The sequence below is a fragment of the Anastrepha ludens genome, chromosome 6, assembly GCF_028408465.1.
Source record: "Anastrepha ludens isolate Willacy chromosome 6, idAnaLude1.1, whole genome shotgun sequence".
Classification (NCBI taxonomy): Eukaryota; Metazoa; Arthropoda; class Insecta; order Diptera; family Tephritidae; genus Anastrepha; species Anastrepha ludens.
This window is the reverse complement of record NC_071502.1, coordinates 65,596,781-65,617,023: the sequence shown is the minus strand read 5'-3', so window position 1 is coordinate 65,617,023 and position 20,243 is coordinate 65,596,781. Positions and strand designations below refer to the sequence as shown.

Below are 20,243 nucleotides of genomic sequence, written 5' to 3'. Positions count from 1 at the left end.
CCCATGAATTTAAATTCAGCACAACAGCAAACCGTAGTTAAGAGGACAGATACCTGTGAAATTTCGCAAAAAAAAAATTTTTTTTTTTTGCGTTCGGGCGCTGGGAGAAGTATAATTACGTCGTATTCAAACTTTAGACGCGTCTTTCTCAAAACTATATTTTTCGAATTGGCGTATATGATAACTCGAGAAGTTATTAACCGATCTTCCAGAAATTTTGCGCACATCTTTCTTATGATATTACTTTCTATTTGAATTTACAAGTTTTCGAAAAAATATTTTTTTCGAATCAAAACTAGTAAGAAAATTTGCGCCAAAATTCATTTATTTTTAAGCATATTATTTCGCCATTTTTTTCATTTATTGTTAATTCATATAGAAATTATGACATTAATAGACAAAAAATATGTTAGTTTTGTTTTTGTATTCAGGTCACTGACGCCAAACCTACAATGTCCGCCGATTGAGAAGCCCCGCTAAGACCTTTCTGGAAGAATTGAGTGTACATTCGCCATTTTAAATTATTAAAAAAAAACAAATTTTATGTTATTTATTTTAATGTATAAATAAAATGTATGCCAATTTTTAAAAGAAATATATTGACTTCTTCATTTTAAATAATTTTAATGAAAATCAGGAAAAATATGGCCGTTTAGAGATATCTGTCCCGTTAATACCATATTTAACACATTGTCTCATATTTTTTTCAGTTTGTGCAGTTGAAAGGTTTGAAATGATTTCAAAAAAACTTGGTGGCAATTACCAAAAGATTATAACAAAATATGTATGAAATATATATAAGTTGTTAAAAACAGATATGCGGAAGACAGAAACGTTTTTTAAGCAACTTTAACCTTAACGGAATTTTAAAGTTATTAAATTCGAATTTGTTTTCCTGAGTCAAACAGCTAACTGCTTGTGAGACTCTCGCTGTAGACTAAAAAAAGATTTGGAATTCGAATTAATATACCTTTTCGTTTAAATGGATTTTTTCTAAAATTAACTACTACAAACCTTCAGGCAACTCAAGATTTTTTTATTTATTTTTTTATATTCTTAGTTACTCTACGCAAATGAGACGCGTCTTCAGAATGGTTGATTGGGTCACTAATTTGCAAAATGATATTTGTATCCACAAATATTTACATATGTATGTGCTTATACCTCACATATACCTGGATCTTTCGGTCAATATTTTCCCCTTTTAATCATATCTACTTAAAAGAACTTATCGTGTACTCCCTTAGATAGCTTTATAATCTCTGTTGGCTAACACAAATTTTACACTCTGTGTCTGCTCTTTACATCGCAAGTCAAACAGTAAAAAATTATTTTTGTACAATTATGTCTGCTTTCTACCTAATCCCGTTTTGTAATTAGCTAACGCCCGCTGGTTATTAGTACATACTCGCGAAGGCGTTGCCGGAGAATCTCCTCTTCCTCACCTCTGCACTGCAAGTCCTCATTTATTTTAGTTGTTCTTGCCGTCAACTTTTCCCCCAAATTAGCTGCTTTCCAGACACTTGGTTCTAATAAGTTTTTGTTGTTTTATCCCTGCAGTTAGTTTGCGGTTTGATTCAGAACCTTTAATTTTCTTCTCTTCCGGCGGCGGTCAGCACACATCACGGCATATGGAGTTTAGGTGAGCAGATACAGAAGTGTGCATACATATGTACACACATACCCAAGTACCTAGTAGAATATAGACAGTGTACAGCTTGGAAACGATCGCCATTGCTGCTTGCTGTTGCACATACAAACACTCGCTGTTAAGGCATTAGCAGGCGTACGAGTATATTACTGCAAATGAATAAATCATACATTTATATATTCGAATTTATATGCTTGTGCTTATGCGCATGTATGCTTAACGGAAGTCGATTTGTCTACCAGCATAATTTTATTTTATGGGTATTTTCTAGTTCACAGTTGGAAGTTATGATTAATAGTAATTTTTAAAGATACCCTTACATTACCCTTTTTAATGAACTCAGATATCTGTGCATATGTAAATACTCAAGTGAGCGCATGTTCTAAGGTTATTTTTCACTTAGAAAAATTACGCTGGGTGAAAGTTTTTTTTAAACTGTCATTAGGTACATGTAAATGTAATGCCTGTAAATTTAATGACATTCTCAACTAGGTGGCAGTTCTAGAAATAAATATTTCTCAGTATGTCTTTTTTTTCAAATACCTGAATACATCGGTACTGAAATGCTTTCATATTCATATATAGGTACATATTTCGTACATTCGAGTATGTATATAAATATAAGTTTTCACAAATTTTTTGTTCTTCAAGCAATTTAGTGAAAGTTTCAGAACCAGACGTGATTTAATGGGCTAGACGGTCGTTAATAACAGCTGCAGGCAAATTTTAATGGTCTCTGTTGTGGCACGTTTTACGTGTAAATATGAACATAAATATACTTATATATGAGCGAGTTTAAAACTTAATGTAGTACAATGCATTAAAATATGTGAACTCTGTATGAGTTTGACGTTTTTTACGCTAATACACGTAGCTTAGTCAGATTGGGCTGCTAGCTAGCGTGCAAACTATAAAACTTACGTTAGATTTTTCAAAAATTAATATCATTTTGAAAAGTAGACATGGCAATATATGAATATGGAAAATCAAATACATACGGGTGTGCGCGGTCAATAGATTAAGTTTGTTGCCGAGTTCGAACTGATGGTTGTTGGATGATGCATCGTTTGCACAAAAATATGTACTAGAGATCCAGATACCTGGCCATCGCGCAGTGTGCATATTTCTATACTTGCTCGAATTTTATTCAATACTCAACTCATAACGCAATAATTAAAGGAGATGTAAGATGTCGTTAGGGGCCGCCGTAGCCGAATGGGTTGGTGCGTGACTACCATTCGGAATTCACCAAGAGAACGTCGGTTCGAATCTCGGTGAAACACCAAAATTAAGAAAAACATTTTTCTAATAGCGGTCGCCCCTCGGCAGGCAATGGCAAACCTCCGAGTGTATTTCTGCCATGAAAAAACTCCTCATAAAAATATCTGCCGTTCGGAGTCGGCTTGAAACTGTAGGTCCCTCCATATGTGGAACAACATCAAGACGCACACCACAAATAGGAGGACGAGCTCAGCCAAACACCCCAAAAAGGGTGTACGCGTCAATTATATATATATATATATAAGATGTCTAATTTTCCTCCTGTGTCGGCGGTCTTGAGCACTTAATAAATTCGTGATGTCCTCTTGGAAACGTTACTTTTTATTTCAGAGCAAATTCTAAAGAAAAATTACTCAAAAGTACTTTTTGTTATGCCAAAAAACGTGGGCAAAAGTTTGTGCCGCGGCATGGGCACTTCATTGAAACGTGGTGAAAAATTTGCTTGTATCACTCTTTGACAACGGATTTCGAGATCGGGTCAGATCGGAAGAGGGCAAAGTTGTCTCATGACGCTCTTCCGATGCCTCTCGAAGTTTTGCATTGCTGGAATGAACCTGAGCCGGGCCATCCTTTGGTTGACGCTTCTAATCAAGCAGAGTAAATACTAAGTAAATAATTAAAAAGTGTAATTTTATTTAAACGAATTTTGATTCAAATCATATACTGACTGGCCCTCATATACTGGCCCATACCAAGTAACGACTAGTGAAACTGGATAAATTCAAATCCAACGTTAGTCAAATACTTTCTGAGGGGCAGATTAAAAAGTTTGAAGACCAAACCAAATCAAGTCACAGGCAATTTCCAAAATTTCTACATGGCCTATGCTAAGGCCTTCTGAGAATTGCATTATTTTTTTATGTTTTTTCTGGGAATGTTATAGCTTTTGTGAAACATGCCGAAAGTTGCAGAAATTGTTAAAATACAGTAATTAAATTGAAAATACTAAGTTAAGTTGTATTTTACTTCTGTATGGTTTTGGTTATCACAATTGTTTAAAACTACGACCTTTTGAAGTTAAGATATTTATCTTTCTAAAACCCGAAAGCTTTGCAATCAAAAATATAATGAAATATAGTATATAAAGAACTAGTCACACATACATAGGTGCCAATCACATGCATTGTCAATATATATGTGACAAATCCACGAAAAGTATAAATAATTAAGTGCCATTCATAAAATAGCATAAAATTATTCTGTGAACCATTTTTTTAATTTTTTAATTCCTTTTCAGAAAGGGGATGGTGCCCACTTTTCCCATCCAAATTACATCAATGGATTAAGTAGCATTCGAAATCATTTGTCAAGCTTTGCACAACCTTTTATTATTGAGCCATGTCCTCAGCTACTCAAATGTTAGTTTGAAATTTTTGGGCTTTGGAACAATTTGCGCACTAAACAAAAATTTTCAATTATACCTATTACGCATTCGAGCGGAATGAAAAGTTGTGGGCTAACTTTTTTTTGGGGGTTTTCTGCAATTTCGACACATTAAATATTAAAATTAAATTAATTTGCGGGTCAATTGACTCCACTTTGTGTTGTCCACATATTTCAAAGCGCTCAAAACGGTAAAATTCTATTTAGTTTTGTTTTTCAATTTAGTGTTTGTGCATAAATCAAGTTGCAGTAAGTATTTAGCACGTAAATGAAACGAGACTTTGCACGCTCATTTATTGATTACTGATCACTTTTTTAAATACGCGCATTTTCCGAAATAAATTTCTTTTTTGTTTTTCAATTTTTTCTTCATTTTTGCTGTTTTATGGAATAAACCTCTCGGCTTAGCTTGGTTTTATTAGGATTTTTATATAGTAATAATCTAGAGTATTTTACAAAAGAAATGAGATTAAAATGGGAAGATAAAATTAAATAAATATTTTTCTATGTACTAACAAGAGCCTGGATAGGCTACTTCCTTCACCTTACCTCTACTAAGTATGAAAGTGCGTACACAATTTTTTTAATATGATGATATTTTGTCAAGATATGAGCTTCTAAGTAATGGTAACAAAAAATTTTTTTTTTATTTTAAAGTAGCGAAATGTGTAAAGGATTGTCTGCGTTCCATCAACTTAAAATTTTTTTTACATAGCTTCAGGTTTTAGAGCAGGATCTTCAACTGTTAAGGAGATAAGTAAATTAGTGTACATATACGTGTCGGACTCAGTATAATAAAGATGCTTCTTTATATCGCCTGGTATATTTATAAACTTGTGGACAATTGCCCTAAAATGCCTAATTTAAGTAAAGAGGAACTGTTGCATTCGAAGGGCGTACTTGGAATTTATATACTCTTTGCGACTACTGGTTCTCTTATTCGCTGTATGAATTTGAATATGACTCGAAAAGTCATGGGATTCACGTTATGAAACTTGTTGGGATTACTGGGCTAGTCTGAGCTGCAACTACAAAAGTATAAGAAAAAAAATCTGAGTAGAGCTGTTTTCAAAAATTACCACAAAAATTTAGATTTGCGAAAATTTTGAACAAAAAAAGTTATTTTTCCCCCTAAAAACATTTTTTTAAACTATACTTTTTTCTCTAAAAAAATTAAACAAACATGTTTATGAAAATTTTAAGAAAAAAACCGAAGATATTTTTCAGTTCAAAAAATTCTATACCACAATTTTCAACATTGGGTAAATCTCAAAAACTATTATTTTTTTCTCAATAATTTCGCTTTACTTCATACAGGGTGGGCCATATAGCGTTTGCTTTTGAACCACCTATTTTTTTGAGAATGGTAACACAAATGACATGTCAAATGTGTTCATAATTTACTTAAAGGTTTGACATTAACGAAATGGGACGCTTTACGCTTGAACAAAATGGGGAAATATTGAAAACCTATTTCCAAAGTGGTGAGTCTTCTTCTTCTTTTCTGATTTTCACATCGGTGGCTTCGTCAATAAGCAAAATTGTCGGATTTGGGGCTCAGAAAATCCACACGTTACTGTAGAGAAGCAAATGCATCCACAACGCGTCACTGTTTGGTGCAGTTCTTGGTCTGGCGGCATCATCGGGCCATTTTTTTCGAAAATGAGCGAAGAGCCGCGGTTACAGTAAATGGCGAGCGTTACCATGACATGATCAACGAGTTGTTTCCAAAAGTTACACTCGAACTTTTGGCTACCGTTTTTGAAAACCGACTAATCAGCCGAAATTCCGATATCAATTGGCCGCCTCGAAGCTGTGATTTAAGTCCGTTGGACTATTTTTTGTGCTATTCGAACCATCCAGAGACGATTGATGTTTTAAAACATGAAATCGAAGTTTCCATTCATGAAATTGGAGCCCAAACAATCGAAAATGTGCTTAAAAATTAGGTTGATCGAATGGCCTACTGTAAAACCAGTCGTGGCAGTCATTGTAACGATATTATTTTTCATTCATAAATGACAATGTTCAATCTTCAAAATAAAGAAAAAGTTTTGAAAAAATATTGATTAGTTTTTTTTTTATAGCCGATTCAAAAAGCTAATTTTACATGGCCCACCCTGTATTATACTCATGCCTACAAATAAACAAAATCCTTTTATTACTTGACATAAAATCACTCAGATCTCGCAAAACATAATAACCTTAACGATCGATTCTTCATAGGAAGTGGATAGGATGGTGGAGCTTTTAGGTAGGTAGGTAGGTGAAATGGTTGAAGTGCCAGTCTGGCACTCCTCAAGTAGCACTGAAGCGCCGGTTTGATACCATAGACTAAGACTAAGTTTTTTAGACTAAGCAAACAATTAATTATGTGTACGCTAGTTGTAGTATATTATTTTAAAAGAAATTCAACAGCGCTTATGTCGAAATACAAAGATTCCATTTTAATTCCTGAAATCATCGAAGTGAAAATATCATGGCTAAAAACACGTCAGCCAATACAAATATTTATAAAAACTGGCAGCTATCTATTATCTTCAAGAATCTACTTGTAGTGAGTAGATAATGCATTGGGTGCATTATACATTTTACTCATACCTCGCATGCAGCGCACAACCACGATGCTTCAGTCAAGATCAAAAATCAAAAATAACATCAAGACACGCGATGAACACAAAACTTCGCACATGGCCAATAGGTCAATCACCACAGTAGACATTTTTCAATGTGTCACCATGAAAAGCACTTCCGCTTGTCATCTGCCTTGAACGGCACGATGCAATAGCACTCGTTCAGCAATGGTGCAACCGGGTGCGGCGAGTGAGCGCATAGTGCACGTACGTACATCGATAAATATATACCTATGTATTGCATTTGCTGCCACGCTACTGAATGATGATCTCAGCTGTGATAGCAAACAGAAGCAGCAAACAAATAGCAAACGCTGAGAGTGAGAAGAGCTGTAAGTGGGAAAAAGGTGTTGCAGCAACAAAAACAAATAAAAAACCGTGGTAAGCCGCCCGTAAGCAGTCAAGCGTAGTTGACAAAGAGCACCGACAGAGCGGTCCTTTTATTGCATTTGAAACGCATAGCAGAGAATTTTATGATGAAGGTATTGGGGTGTGTTGACAGCGGTAATTTTTCATTGTGTGCTGTAATATATACATATATATATAATATATATATATATTTTTGTGTACTTTTACTTTTATTGTTATTATTATTATTACTATTATTTTTTTTTTTGCTTGTTAGCAGAGCGCACCTTTTTCATTAGAAGTTTATTTCGTAGAAAAATATACGGATAACGCAATAGCGCTACTGCACGTAATCCACTTTAAGCAACGTACTTAATTAATACTTAATGTCGTTTTACCTGAAACTCATATTCTCTCGCACATAGACGCTCATCATACTTTACATACTTACACATGTATGTGCATGCTTCCCACCACTTTTGCGTTTCAAGGCCGCTAAGTGTCAATGTGAAAATGTCACAGCAAATTGGCTGTCACCAAAGGAGCAGCCGCTGCTTGTCGATGTGCAACGGTTATGACAACGATGATGCAATAACTTTCACGCTTTGATTTTTAACCCATTGCTTGTTGGCAACAGTTGGTTTGCAGCATCCAGTCCATGTGGCCGGAAACGGCACACACAGCTGTAAACCATTTCTTATGTAATTTAGTGAAGATCAGTTTAACGTTTTTTTCCTCGGCTTTTTTGGCTTGATATTATTCTCTGCTTTTTCACACATTTGCAATCAAGGCAACACATTCGAAGTCACCACCGGCAATCACGTTAGTGTCCGATTTCGTATACACAAGTACGAATTCGTATCTGCATTTTGTGCAATCGGCAATTTGCAAACGACAGTGAAGTAAAGCGAAAAAAACAAAGTTGATGTTTTTATTTTGCTATAACCTTGAAAAACAGGTTAATACTTGGCTTGGATAAATGAAACCAAGCAACTGCCGTTTTAGACAATTTCTCGACATGGGCGTGACATCAACACAAGTAAGGTAACAAGTTGCAATAAATACAAATCGCGTCAATAAAGTAAATGAAATACTTTCAAACAATCAAACATCAAACGTGAAGTAATGCTGTTCGATAAAATGTTGTAACATTTCCTTTTAGCGATTTTCGTTGGCTGATAAATTTTAAAGCATTTCTTCATAAGTTATGTACCCATTATATGGAATAGCACACATACATATTTGACAGCGTTTTTGTTAATTCAAATACTATTTCTATATACATAAATATGTATAATATTTGAGCGCACATCTTGAATTTTTTTTGCCTTTTTCGCTCACACATTTGACGTCATTTTTCTGTGAATCCGCAAAAGTCCACAAAGTTAGCTTTAATTTCAACTTTTTTACGCCTTTTGCGGCAGCCACTAAGCAAACACGGCGGTGATTGTCGGCGACAACTTTGCATCGTTGTTGGTCTTCAGAAATCCGGTTTTTTGGCGAAGTTTTTTCACACATTCAAGTCAACTGGGATGCCCAGTAGGAAAATCATGAACAGTTTGAGCAACCGAAACTCAGAAAATGAAATAAAGTAAATAACTTTTGAAAATATATATACAGAAACAGAACGGTTATGAGCACGTAAAGCAATACAGTGGTTTTCGAGAAGTAATAGAAGGTTTAATATTTTTTTTTTAATTTTTTTGTATGTTTTTATAAAAGTATAGTGCATTATACAACAAAAACCGTACAGCATACAGCTCCAAGCTTTGTAAAAACTTTTGTACAATTTTCCAACTTTTAATTCCGAATTTTCGAAACAAATTTTAAAAAATTCTAGGAATTCAGTTTCGTAACCCTTTAAATATTTTTTTAACAAAGTTCAAATTACAATTAACTCAAAATTTTGGTTCATTTTCGACATTTGTTTCTCGCTGAAGTGTTAGGCCTTTTACTCCATAAGACTGCCGAGGAAGAATATGTGGAAGAAAATTATAAACATCGCCTCCGAAAAATTGTCAAAAATCAGCGCAATTTTTGGGCAACTTCAAACTTACCCTTTACTAAAATTAAATGAACTGCATATCTTGCAGTTTTCCAAATATTCTGATTAAAAGAGTTGAAAATTTATTTATTTATTTATTTGTTTATTTATTTATGATGATAATTTCTTTTTAGTTTTTGGAATTACGAATTCGAAGTTCTTAGTTCTGTGGAAATCATGAATCTTCTAAAATTTTTGAAAATTACACCCTGGTTTTAGCAGGATTAGAGCTTAAGTGTGCCCCACACTCGACAACCGCTTTAACCGAACCTACATTTTTGGGACTTTTATACAAAGTTTGCAACTTTGAGTTATATGGATCGCTTTTATAAAAACATACAAACAAAGTTAAAATTTGTCGCGCTTCTATTATACTGAACACAAGGTGTGCTGAACAAACTGAGCCAGCGTCATTTAGACCGATAATTTTTATATAAAAATCTGCCTTATTTTATAAGAAATACCATATAAAGTCACGTTTTGAAGAATTCAACAAATTTTCACGAAAACCTTTCAACAACCTTTCCATCCAGAAGTTTTAGAAAAAATTTCGGTACGTAATTGAATTTTAGTATAGTTAAATAAAAGTTTGAGTGACTCAAAATTCTCTTTGATTTTTTATAATGTTTTCCCTTGACGGTGTTGGGAATCTTTCCCATATAAAAAAAATTACCGTACATTATAAATACAGTAGGTTCTGTTTTTATGCGGCTTTTTTTTATGCGGTTTTGAAATAGTGCGGTTTTTTTTTAAATTACAAAATGCATGTCGACCTATCGGGAATTGTACATATAAACAAGATTCTAAACCAGCTAAGCAAAAACTCATCACAGATTACATCAGAAATGCTAACCCTACAAGTATGGAACCGCCTGCATCACCATCCTGATCAGACGTGTACATTTCCTCAAGTGACGGAAGTGATTTTACGCCAAATCCTAAACGAACGCGCAACATGTGGGTATTGTCTGATTCTATTTCTGACTTAAATTTATTTTTCGATTCTGACGTTTCTTAAATAAAGATATAATTTTCAAAAATACAATATTTTGTTTATGCGATTTTATTTAATTATTTCAGATTCATGCGGTCTATGGAACGTATCTATAGTTATAATATGGGACTAGTGCCCTTTTTTATCCGATTTTATTACATTATTTCAGATTTATGCGGTTTTAGCATTTGAAACGTATCTATAGTTTTACTATAGAACTATTAGCTTTTTTTATGCTGTTTTTTTTTATGCTGTTTCTTGCGGAACGTATCTACCGCATAAAAACAGAACCTACTGTATAGCCAAATTGCTCAAAATATTGCTAACTTAATTAGTTGAGCACAAGGATATATATTTTATTTTTTCTATTTTTTATTCAATAGCAATGTATAAAAGTACTCGAATTAGTCTCGAAATCACTATATGAACCCCAGTTCTTGAGCAGCGATTTTCCCTTCAGGGTAAATAGCCATATGAAAATATATGTACGAGTATGTACAATTGGCGTTTTGATACGTGCATAAGTTATTTATCTGGGTAGCTGAACTTCAATATATGAAATCATCTTTTGCTCGCCAACAGTCTCCTAAATAACCAAACTTACACACACATATGCATCAAAATGTAAGTAGATAAACGAATTGACAGCTACGCGGTGCAAGTATGCTGAGAATATTTTATTGCGTATGCCAAATACGCCTGAGAATAATACGTATAAACACATATAGATATGTACATAAATACTTTTTGTAATCACTCGTAGGCGACTAAGAGAATGGAGTAACGCATTTATTAATTTACTTGATGGCTGAATGTGAAATCACTATGGGCTTAGTTCTAAAACAAATGTATATGTCTTCTGATTAGCACCAAGTTTAGCTACATGTGAGCTTATAAATTCATACACATATACATACACACAGATGTAGAATACAATGTTCGCTTACACATTAATGAATCTTTTAAGCTTCTTAGTTAATGGATACGCTACTGGGTAAGAATTTTCAATCAATTACGCGAACAAAGCACAATTCATGGTATAAATATATTGAGAGAGAATGAAGCTGCTGTTGAAATGAAGATGAAATCGCTGTATTAAAGAAGTTCTTCATTTATTTATCATTTTCTCATCATTTATTTAACTCTTTAAGCACAATTAATAATTTACAATCGCAGTTAGAGGGAAAAACACAAGTCGAGTGCCGGTTATTAATTGGTTTATTAGAGCTGGGGGTAGAATTTGTAGTAATATATGATGGGTGCTGAGACTAAAGATGGCACTCATGTATTGGAACGATTTCTAAAAATCTAGGAAAATTACCAATACAGGCAATGGTATCATCATTAGACATCAGTCTACTTTACTGTCTCTTCGGCAATATTTCTCTAACATTTATGTGCAATTCTTATGCTGTTACAGCAACAATCACAAGTATATTATCAAATACATTTTGAAATAGTTCCATTTTTTTTTTTTTTTTTAATTTTTAAGTGAGTTCAACCTGAATAGTAAAGTCAACTGGAACTTTTATTGCTGGATACAAAACAAAACAACATCAGGTAAATTTCTTTAAAAGATATTATCACATCATAATATGTGGTTTACTTAAGTAGCTCTTACCAATGATTTGGAAGAGAAATCCGAGAAATTAATCCAAAGGGAGATCGTCGTTTATGTATATGAGCTCGACTTTGGAGGAAGTATTTTCAGAAAAAATTGTATTTATAATTTTCCAGTGCAAGGGGTACAAATATGTGTTATATAAATCAAGTGTTAAGCAAAAAAGCACCAACAAAGAGGTTAAAATTGCTTTTGCAAATAGTTTCAATGTCATCAGTTGTATGGGTATGAAATTGCATGTAATTTATTGTGGTTATTATGATTGTTATTATCTTTAATATCCTCGTTACTCTTATATAGATGAAGTCATATTCTGATGAGTAAAGCCAGTAAGAGAATGAGTTTTATTCTTTTAAAAGCTAAAGAGACGTCGTGGAGATGGAAAGTATTATGCACTATCTTTGTCACTGTTATGGTCTGACTAAGACTCGAAAATAATTTTTCCGCCCTTTTTCGAATGCTTAGCCGAAGAAGAAGTAAGAATTTACAACTTTTTGTTCTCCATAAAACTCAATATTTCAAATTTTCGTTATGGTAAAATAATCAAGGCGACCACCGTAAGCGAATGAGTTGGTGCGTAACTATCATTCGGAATTCAGAGAGAACGTAGGTTTGAATATCGGTGAAAGACCAAAATAGAGAATCGGTTAGTGGGGGAAAATGATCGTTGGACCTTCCCGTTCCACTAGAAACCGGTCCCAGTTCGCTGGCAACAGCGTTGCAGTCAACATCGCTCCGCGCGTGAAAGCTGTTTTAAAAGTGTGTTAGGATTTTGCAGGGGCAAATTGAAGCCACGTTACTCGATCGTCCACAAGGAGTTTGTACTTCCAGGAAGCATTGTAAATGCGACATTTTACAAAGAAGTGTTCCTTCGGCTGAAAAATCGCATCGCTCGGGTTCGGCCCGACCTCGTCAACAATTGGACCCTTCATCACGACAATGCGCCGGTGCACACCGCCTTCCTCTGCACCTCTGCATTGGCCAAGATAGGGGTTCCGGTGCTTCCCCACCCTCCCTACAGCCCAGACCTGTCCCCTCCGGACTTCTTCTTGTTCCCGCGCCTGGAAAGAAAGCTGAAGGGGAGGTATTTCGACTCCATCGAGGCGATCCAAAAAACTGTGACAGCCGAATTGAACGCGATTCCGGCAGATGAGTTTAAAAAATGTTTCCTGCAGTCTAAGGACCGCTACCAGCGGTGTATTGACGCTTAAGGATCCTATTTTGAAGAATATTAGTTGAATAAACCAAAAGGTTTAATAAGACTGCTTAAAAAAAATAAGGCTCATTACTTTTCAATCAAACCCTGTATATATATAAAAGAATTAAGAGTTTTCTCTCGCTTTCCTTCAAACACCCTGTGCAAGGCACCAGCTATACAAAATTTAACCTAACTATAATTTTTATTAAAAAATAACAAAACAACCAAAGTTGCATCTCAACGGGCATTGTCAAGTTTTCGGAACTCATTTCCGCCATGAAAAAACTTTTCATAAAAATTACTTCATATTCAGAGACGGCACGGTACACTATCTTCTAAAGTTATTTATACCTTAACTCGTCTACAAGAAATATCATTGCATCAACAAAAGAAATAAATTGTAGAGACCTTTATTTGTAGGACAACATCAACACATAAGTATTGACGAAAAAGCTTGGAATAATTTTAAGATATGTGCGTCAGTATATGATTATTAATAATGAGCCGTGACAGCCACAAAAACAAAACAGTGCTAAAACAAAACAAACTAGAACTTCAAAGGATTGTAATATTTGCGTGAATATTGTCTGATGAAATTGTAAATACGCTATATATATTTTTATTTATTTCAAAATTACATTAATTAACACATTATTATCGGAGAGATATAATTAGAAAAGCTACTGTGTATTCCATATACTATACACCAACAACGAAAAGTTATTTTATAAAGGAAAAACACAAATGGTTAGTATTTATACTATTGACGCAACTGAGTAATCCCCTCATTACAAATAAAATCATCCTGTTGAATGATAGAAGACATTTGTTTCTAATGGCGTCGCTTCTCGGCAAACAATGGCAAACCTCCAAGTGCATTCTTTCATAAAAACAGTGCTCATAAAAAGCCATCTGCGGTTTTGTATTTTTATAAAAAAATCAAAACTCAAATCAAAAATAAAAAATACATAAAAGTCAAAATTTTGCATTGTATAGTGAGTGATATATGTACATACATATAAGTATATACTTATATATATATTGATTATATAAGCCGATAATATATACATATATATCGATTTATTCCAATATTCAAGCCTCTATTGGTGCCGTACGGCAACATTTATTGAAAAAAGTAGTCAAAAATTGAACTGATCGAATACGGCGGACATGTGCCGGATCTCATATTGCCATGAAATTATCTACCAGATTATATATAAAAAAAAATCATAACAACAATATTTCTGTTTTGCATTATCATTTCAAGTTCTCAAGCTCTTAAGACAACACCCGATAGAAGGCAACATCAGCAAAAAAATTGCCAGACCCAACGAGATTTTTGAGCCAGTATACTAAACACTACCAAAATTCAATGCCCTATAAAACTGCATACACAGATTTTATCTAAAACTTCTGAATGCAAAGTTTCACATTTTGATGAAAATTTCTCGAATTTTGTGAACTTTGGAAACCTTGCATTATTTGGTTTTTGAACTCATTTTTTATAAAAAAAATAACTGAAATTAAAAAATCATTACACTTTTTTGCCGCTGACTGCATATGTAGTATAATATTATACTTAGACACTAGAATTAATATTTTTTGCATTCCAAGCTAAATAGTTAATTTTTTAACTCATAATATAATATCACATTATTTGCGAACTTTTTTGAACAGCCATCCACTGCCACAAAAACAAACAATTTAATAATCGAATGCTTGCCTACGAAAAAAGTTACATAAAATTCAAGCCAAATTTTATTAGAATTTCATAAATTTATTCGTTTATTGAAATGTTAGCCTTAATCGTCAAAGAGCTCGATGTGGCGTTGGCATACAAAAGACTTAAGAAACAAACTTCAATGAACTCATGCACCCACATAGCCGAGTGATATAATCGAAATGTGTTTAATATATATTAAATATTTAAGCTTCCATTGCACAAAAATGATTGCCCAAAAACATGAAAATTAATTAATAATAATGAAATATTGCAGTTGAACTCGATTCTGCATCTATTCGCTCAGCAAAGGTAAATGGCACGTCTTGCAGTAGGCGTAAAGTGACATTTAACATTGGTAGATACGCCGCTGAGATATTAATTGTGCTTACATAAGCTTCAACAGAAGATTTGGCAGTCATTAAATGCTTCCATAGGTAACTGTTAAAAAAAAAGTTTCACAGCCAATGAAAACTTGAGATAAATGTTTGATGCAAAAAGTGAAAAAGAAATTTGCCAAAAAATTTTAACCAAATTAGCAACGCCAGCTCTTTATGTAATTAACCAAAATTACTAACAGTTTACAAAAATTATTGCATAAACTTACCAGTCTGTGCTGTTTGACAGTTGTAACTAATATATTTAAATTTTGTATATTAAATTTTTTTTGTATATTTTTATTTTACTCTGCCAATTTTTGGTTGCCCACTACTCGTTGACCGCTCCTTTCGCTGCTGGCTGTTTGACTTGTTGATTTTTACGTAATTTTGCCAAATATAAATTATTTGTGTAGTTGTTGAATTTTAAAGTTTTATTTGTTGCTCATTATTTAAGTGTTGTTGTAGCTATTGCGTGCAATTTATTTTATTTCTTTTTACTTCCTTGTTGGGACATTATAGTAGATATTTATATGTTTTGCTGCCAAATAAATTTATGGAAATTAGTTTTTCTTCTGGTTTATTTCAAAATATGTCTTTGCAAAAAAAAGCTTTATGAGTTTGATTTATATTTTACACCCATTTTTTAGGCCACTTTCCTTTGGTTACATAACAAGCCAAAATTGTGTGGTTCAGTATAACTATTTTTTTGTTTAAAATTTCATTTGTATATTATTTAGCTCTATTTATCTCTATTTATATACTCTTTTTATGCCTTTTTATATTTTCTTCAATATTAAGCTAAAGTTATTTAACTGATGATAAAGCAGTTTTATATGATATAGCAGTTTTTTCTTCTTTGGTGGAAAAAATATCCGAAATTGAAATAAAACTGTCGCAATATCTCACTTCAGCAGAATTATAATAGCAAAATAACCTCCTAACAAAATATCGGCCTACCAAATAAATAAAATAATTAAAATTTTGTGGTTTATTTAAATTCCGTCCTTGAGTCCAACTTATTGGGAAAAATATTCACAATTTAACGACAAGGTGGCACAAAATTAGTCATCCAATTATTTTTGAATAAATTTTTTATCAAATAAATGATTGATGCACGACGGCATTTGCTAAAATTATAACATCATCCGATAATGTGATTAATTTTGCGCCACCTTGTATCTCACTACAAATTTAGTCATGGACCGTCTCAGCTTATTTAAAGTACTTAATATAACTTTAATTCTAATGAGAATAGAAATTATCTAATTCCATTTCAAAACCTACGCAAAAATAATAATGCGATTCGAACTCAAACCCTTCGATCTTAGCTACAAAATTTTAAAGCGAATATAAACTGGCCTTTAAAAATATTGACCCGAGAGTTTTATAAGCGCTTGAAATGAGTGAAATGCATGATAAAGTGGCCTTTAAAGTTAGAGACCAGTTTCAAAATGATCAAAAATGCTATATAGACTAGAATCTTATATGGAAGTAATATTTTATAAAACGTTTTAAAACCCGTTTATTTTCTCTAAATGAAACCATTATTTTTTCCGATTTTTTTGAAATTTTTATACAAAACTTTGCACCCCCAGTACTCATTCACATTCCAATTCGCTACCTATTTTTCAGTTTGTTTCACATTCTTCCATTATTCTTCCATTTGCTTTCGTAATTTATTCGTACTTCTTCAACATTTTCTTTTGTGGGTGTTTTTATTTATTAATTTCATTGTAGGTTTTTTCTTTTTTTTGCATAAATTTCAGCGCTGTATTGAGGTTATGCTGTCGCTTCATTCAACGCTTGCGACTGATGATTGTTCAACTGTTGCTGGCTTTGTAGTTTTTGTTATTACATATTATTGCTGCTTTTGGCCTTTTTATTATTGTTGCTATTGCCAGCTTAAGTATAGCTATGGAGTTGGTCAAGAGCGCGATACATTGCGCTGGCAGTAAGCGTAAGTATTATGAAATCAAATACACCAACTTCTGCGTTTAATATTAATTTTGTTTATTTACTTATACTCTGAACGCTTAAGGCGCACAACTAAGCTCAGCTCACTTCATAGATGGTGTGGTGATGAGCGCTTTATTTAAGGCATAATCACAACCGTGCAAGACGCACACAGGTATTCACACTCAAAAACACTCAAAATATATGAATTTTAGTTTTTTCGAAACAATATGTGTATAGATTTGCGCAGCAACTTTAATTAGGTGCGGTGCGGGTTCGTTGCTTAAGTCTTTCGAAGAGAAGAGTAGCAGCAACTCAAATTTTGATCAATCAATTTCTTACGGCTCGTACTGTCGCTTTGTGTATATATTAAATGAGCACAAGGCGCACATTTTGCTGACCTCATCGACTGCTAATGACGGCTAAGCAATACAAAACAAAAAAACTCAAAACATCAACAAAGTTCACTCTAACTAAACGTTCAGGCTTAACCGCAAGCGCAATGGGTGTATCGTAAAGAAATGCACCATGAAATAACTTGAGCCCATTCATTTGCACTATCATTCATAGCGTGTTAGCGTACAAGGGCAACAAAAACAACAATAAAAATGCAAGCAGCTAAAATCATCAAGTCAGCCGCAAAACAATTCACATGCACGCATTCATAAATGCCAATAGCAATGATTTAACAACTTCAGCAAGTCTTTGCACGCATTTGTGAGACTTCCTGCCGTGCGGCGCGTGACGTTTGTAAACATTATTTTCAAAAGGGAGTTGTTGAAAGGCATAAATATGTACATATGTATTTAGATATGCTTTAACGCGCACTTCACTTTACCAACCAACTAAAATACAATTCTATTGAAAATTTCATTGATTTAGAATTCACATTCCATGCATGCTCACATACCTTTGCAATAATTTACAGCGTATCACGTTTTATTAAATTTATTTTCTTTAATATTTTTTTATTGGTTATCTTTAAATTTAAAATTATCACTTCTCTGTTTCGTTGCGTTGTCTATTCGACTTCCTTCGCAACGTTGTACTCGTACATATACTCGTCTTCCACTCGAACCACATTCGAGCTCACGCACACACTACTTCACACGCGCACAATCAAATCCAAACCAATTCAATCTAAAATCGATGTACTAAAACTTTTAACCGTCCGACGACAACGTGCGCACGCGTACCGTACCTCAAAGCGTTTGTGTTGTACTCGCCACACCGAGTAGGCTAAGACTGTCGAAATCGTAGTGGCTGTGAGACATTTGGCTAGCTTGCTAGCTGGCTAGTTGATTGGTTGGCTGAGTTGCAAGTAAGCCAGCAAGCCAGCAAACAAGTTAGTGGCCAATGCCAAAGAGACAATGAGAAGAAAATGAGTTAAGTAAAAAGCAAAACTTCTCTAAAGAAAAGCAATCAACTGAAGCGCTCAGCACAAAGCATTTACTCGTAAGTTAGTCAGCGTCTGCAGCAAACAGCAAACAGCTGGTATGCTCAGTTGCTTTTCTTAAACTGCACTCATTGGGGTGCTGCCATAAACCCCCAAACCGGTCTTGCGAAGTTTCAGAGAATTTGCAACGAGTGTGTGGAGAGCTTCTCAGCGTGTTGAACATCGAAGAAAAAAGTAATTATAATTAAGTCACCGCCAATTTTGTTTTATTGCCCTCACCTCTTCTCCTTCGGCATTTCTTATGGCCGACTCTCTGCCCACTGTGGCGGTGTTTTTGTTTTTCTTTCCTTTATTTTTTAGCTGCTATATGTGGATTTTGTTGTTTTTGCCTTTGTTAATGAGCAAAGTCAATTTTGGTTTTTATATATCTTTTTGCGACGCGTTAAGTTTAAGTAGACAGACCCACAGACACAAGCACACTTGCACACACACATCACTCACTTTACTCTTTTCTGCTTCACGCTTTGTTGATTAACGTCGGTGGAGTCCGCGAATCTTCTTCTTCTACATCCGATCTGGTCTTTGGCGATTTAACAACTTTGACGGCAACTGGGCGACGATTTGTATGCGTCGACCGGCGGCGCGGATGCGTTACGCCTGGGCCACCACCAGCTCTAAGGCAACTACGAGTATAAACAGCATTACTTACCTACCTGCCAGAGTATTTAATACATAATACTTTGTTTTAGTACTTCAGCGCTTGGCTAAGTTGTTGTTATTGTTTTCATTGTAACGCTGTTATGCTCGGTTTGATTTGATTTCATTTGAAGTGTGTTGCAATGATTTTAAGAACACTGGCCACAACATTTTTAGAATTAAAATTCTTAGAATGTATATATGTAAATATTTTGCTGTAAATTTTCTGAAAATATGTTGTAGCTGGAAAACTTATTATTATTATTGGCATTCTTTGATTTAAATATATGTATACCTTCTGCTCAAATATGAACGAGACGTTATCAATAAAACGGTCCGCGGATGACATATGGCAAAAATAAATTTTTGCTTTTTTGGTAGGACTGTTATAAGCTTACATGGCAAATTTCAGCGTGATATGTCACATAGTTTGTTTTCTGTGCTACTGTAAACAAGTCAAGCTCGAGTGTGTTCTTCGAATTTAACGATGGAAATTCAAGTTGAACAAAGAATTTGTTTGAAATTTTGATATTCCAACAAAATTTCGGCTTCAGACGCCTTAAAAATGTTGCAGCCAACCTATAGGGACTCTGCTCTATCGCGTGCACGTGTTTTCCAGTGGTACAAATCGTTCAAAGAGGGCCGTACATCGGTTGAAAACTTGCCTCATGAACGTCGTCCAGCAACATCAGTAAACGACGAAAACATCAGAAAAGTAAAGGAAATTGTGCTTGAAAATCGCACAAATCGCAAAATCGGTTAACGCTGAATATTATTTAAACGTTTTAAAGCGTTTGCGCGAGAACATTCGTCTTAAAAGGAAGGAATTGTGGGACAACAAGTCATGGTTCTTGCATCACGATAATGCACCAGCTCACACATCACGTCTTGTTCGCGATTATTTGAACAAAAATAATGTTAATATCGTTCCGCAAGCACCGTATT

The 20,243-nt window shown here is 34.1% G+C and overlaps 1 long non-coding RNA gene across 2 annotated transcripts in view; it reads right to left on the bottom strand.

The window, feature by feature from the left end:
• LOC128866089 (uncharacterized) overlaps positions 1-18,717 on the bottom strand; it is an 81,332-nt gene extending 62,615 nt beyond the window's left edge. Inside the window, exons 1-2 of one of the 2 annotated variants that reach the window (XR_008454914.1) lie at positions 18,117-18,717; positions 15,481-15,791 (exon numbers count right to left, since the gene is read on the bottom strand). This is a non-coding gene — a long non-coding RNA (uncharacterized LOC128866089). The remainder of the gene's footprint in view (positions 1-15,480; positions 15,792-18,116) is intronic. The other variant, XR_008454913.1, reaches the window with a different exon arrangement.
• Positions 18,718-20,243: the final 1,526 nt, after the last annotated feature.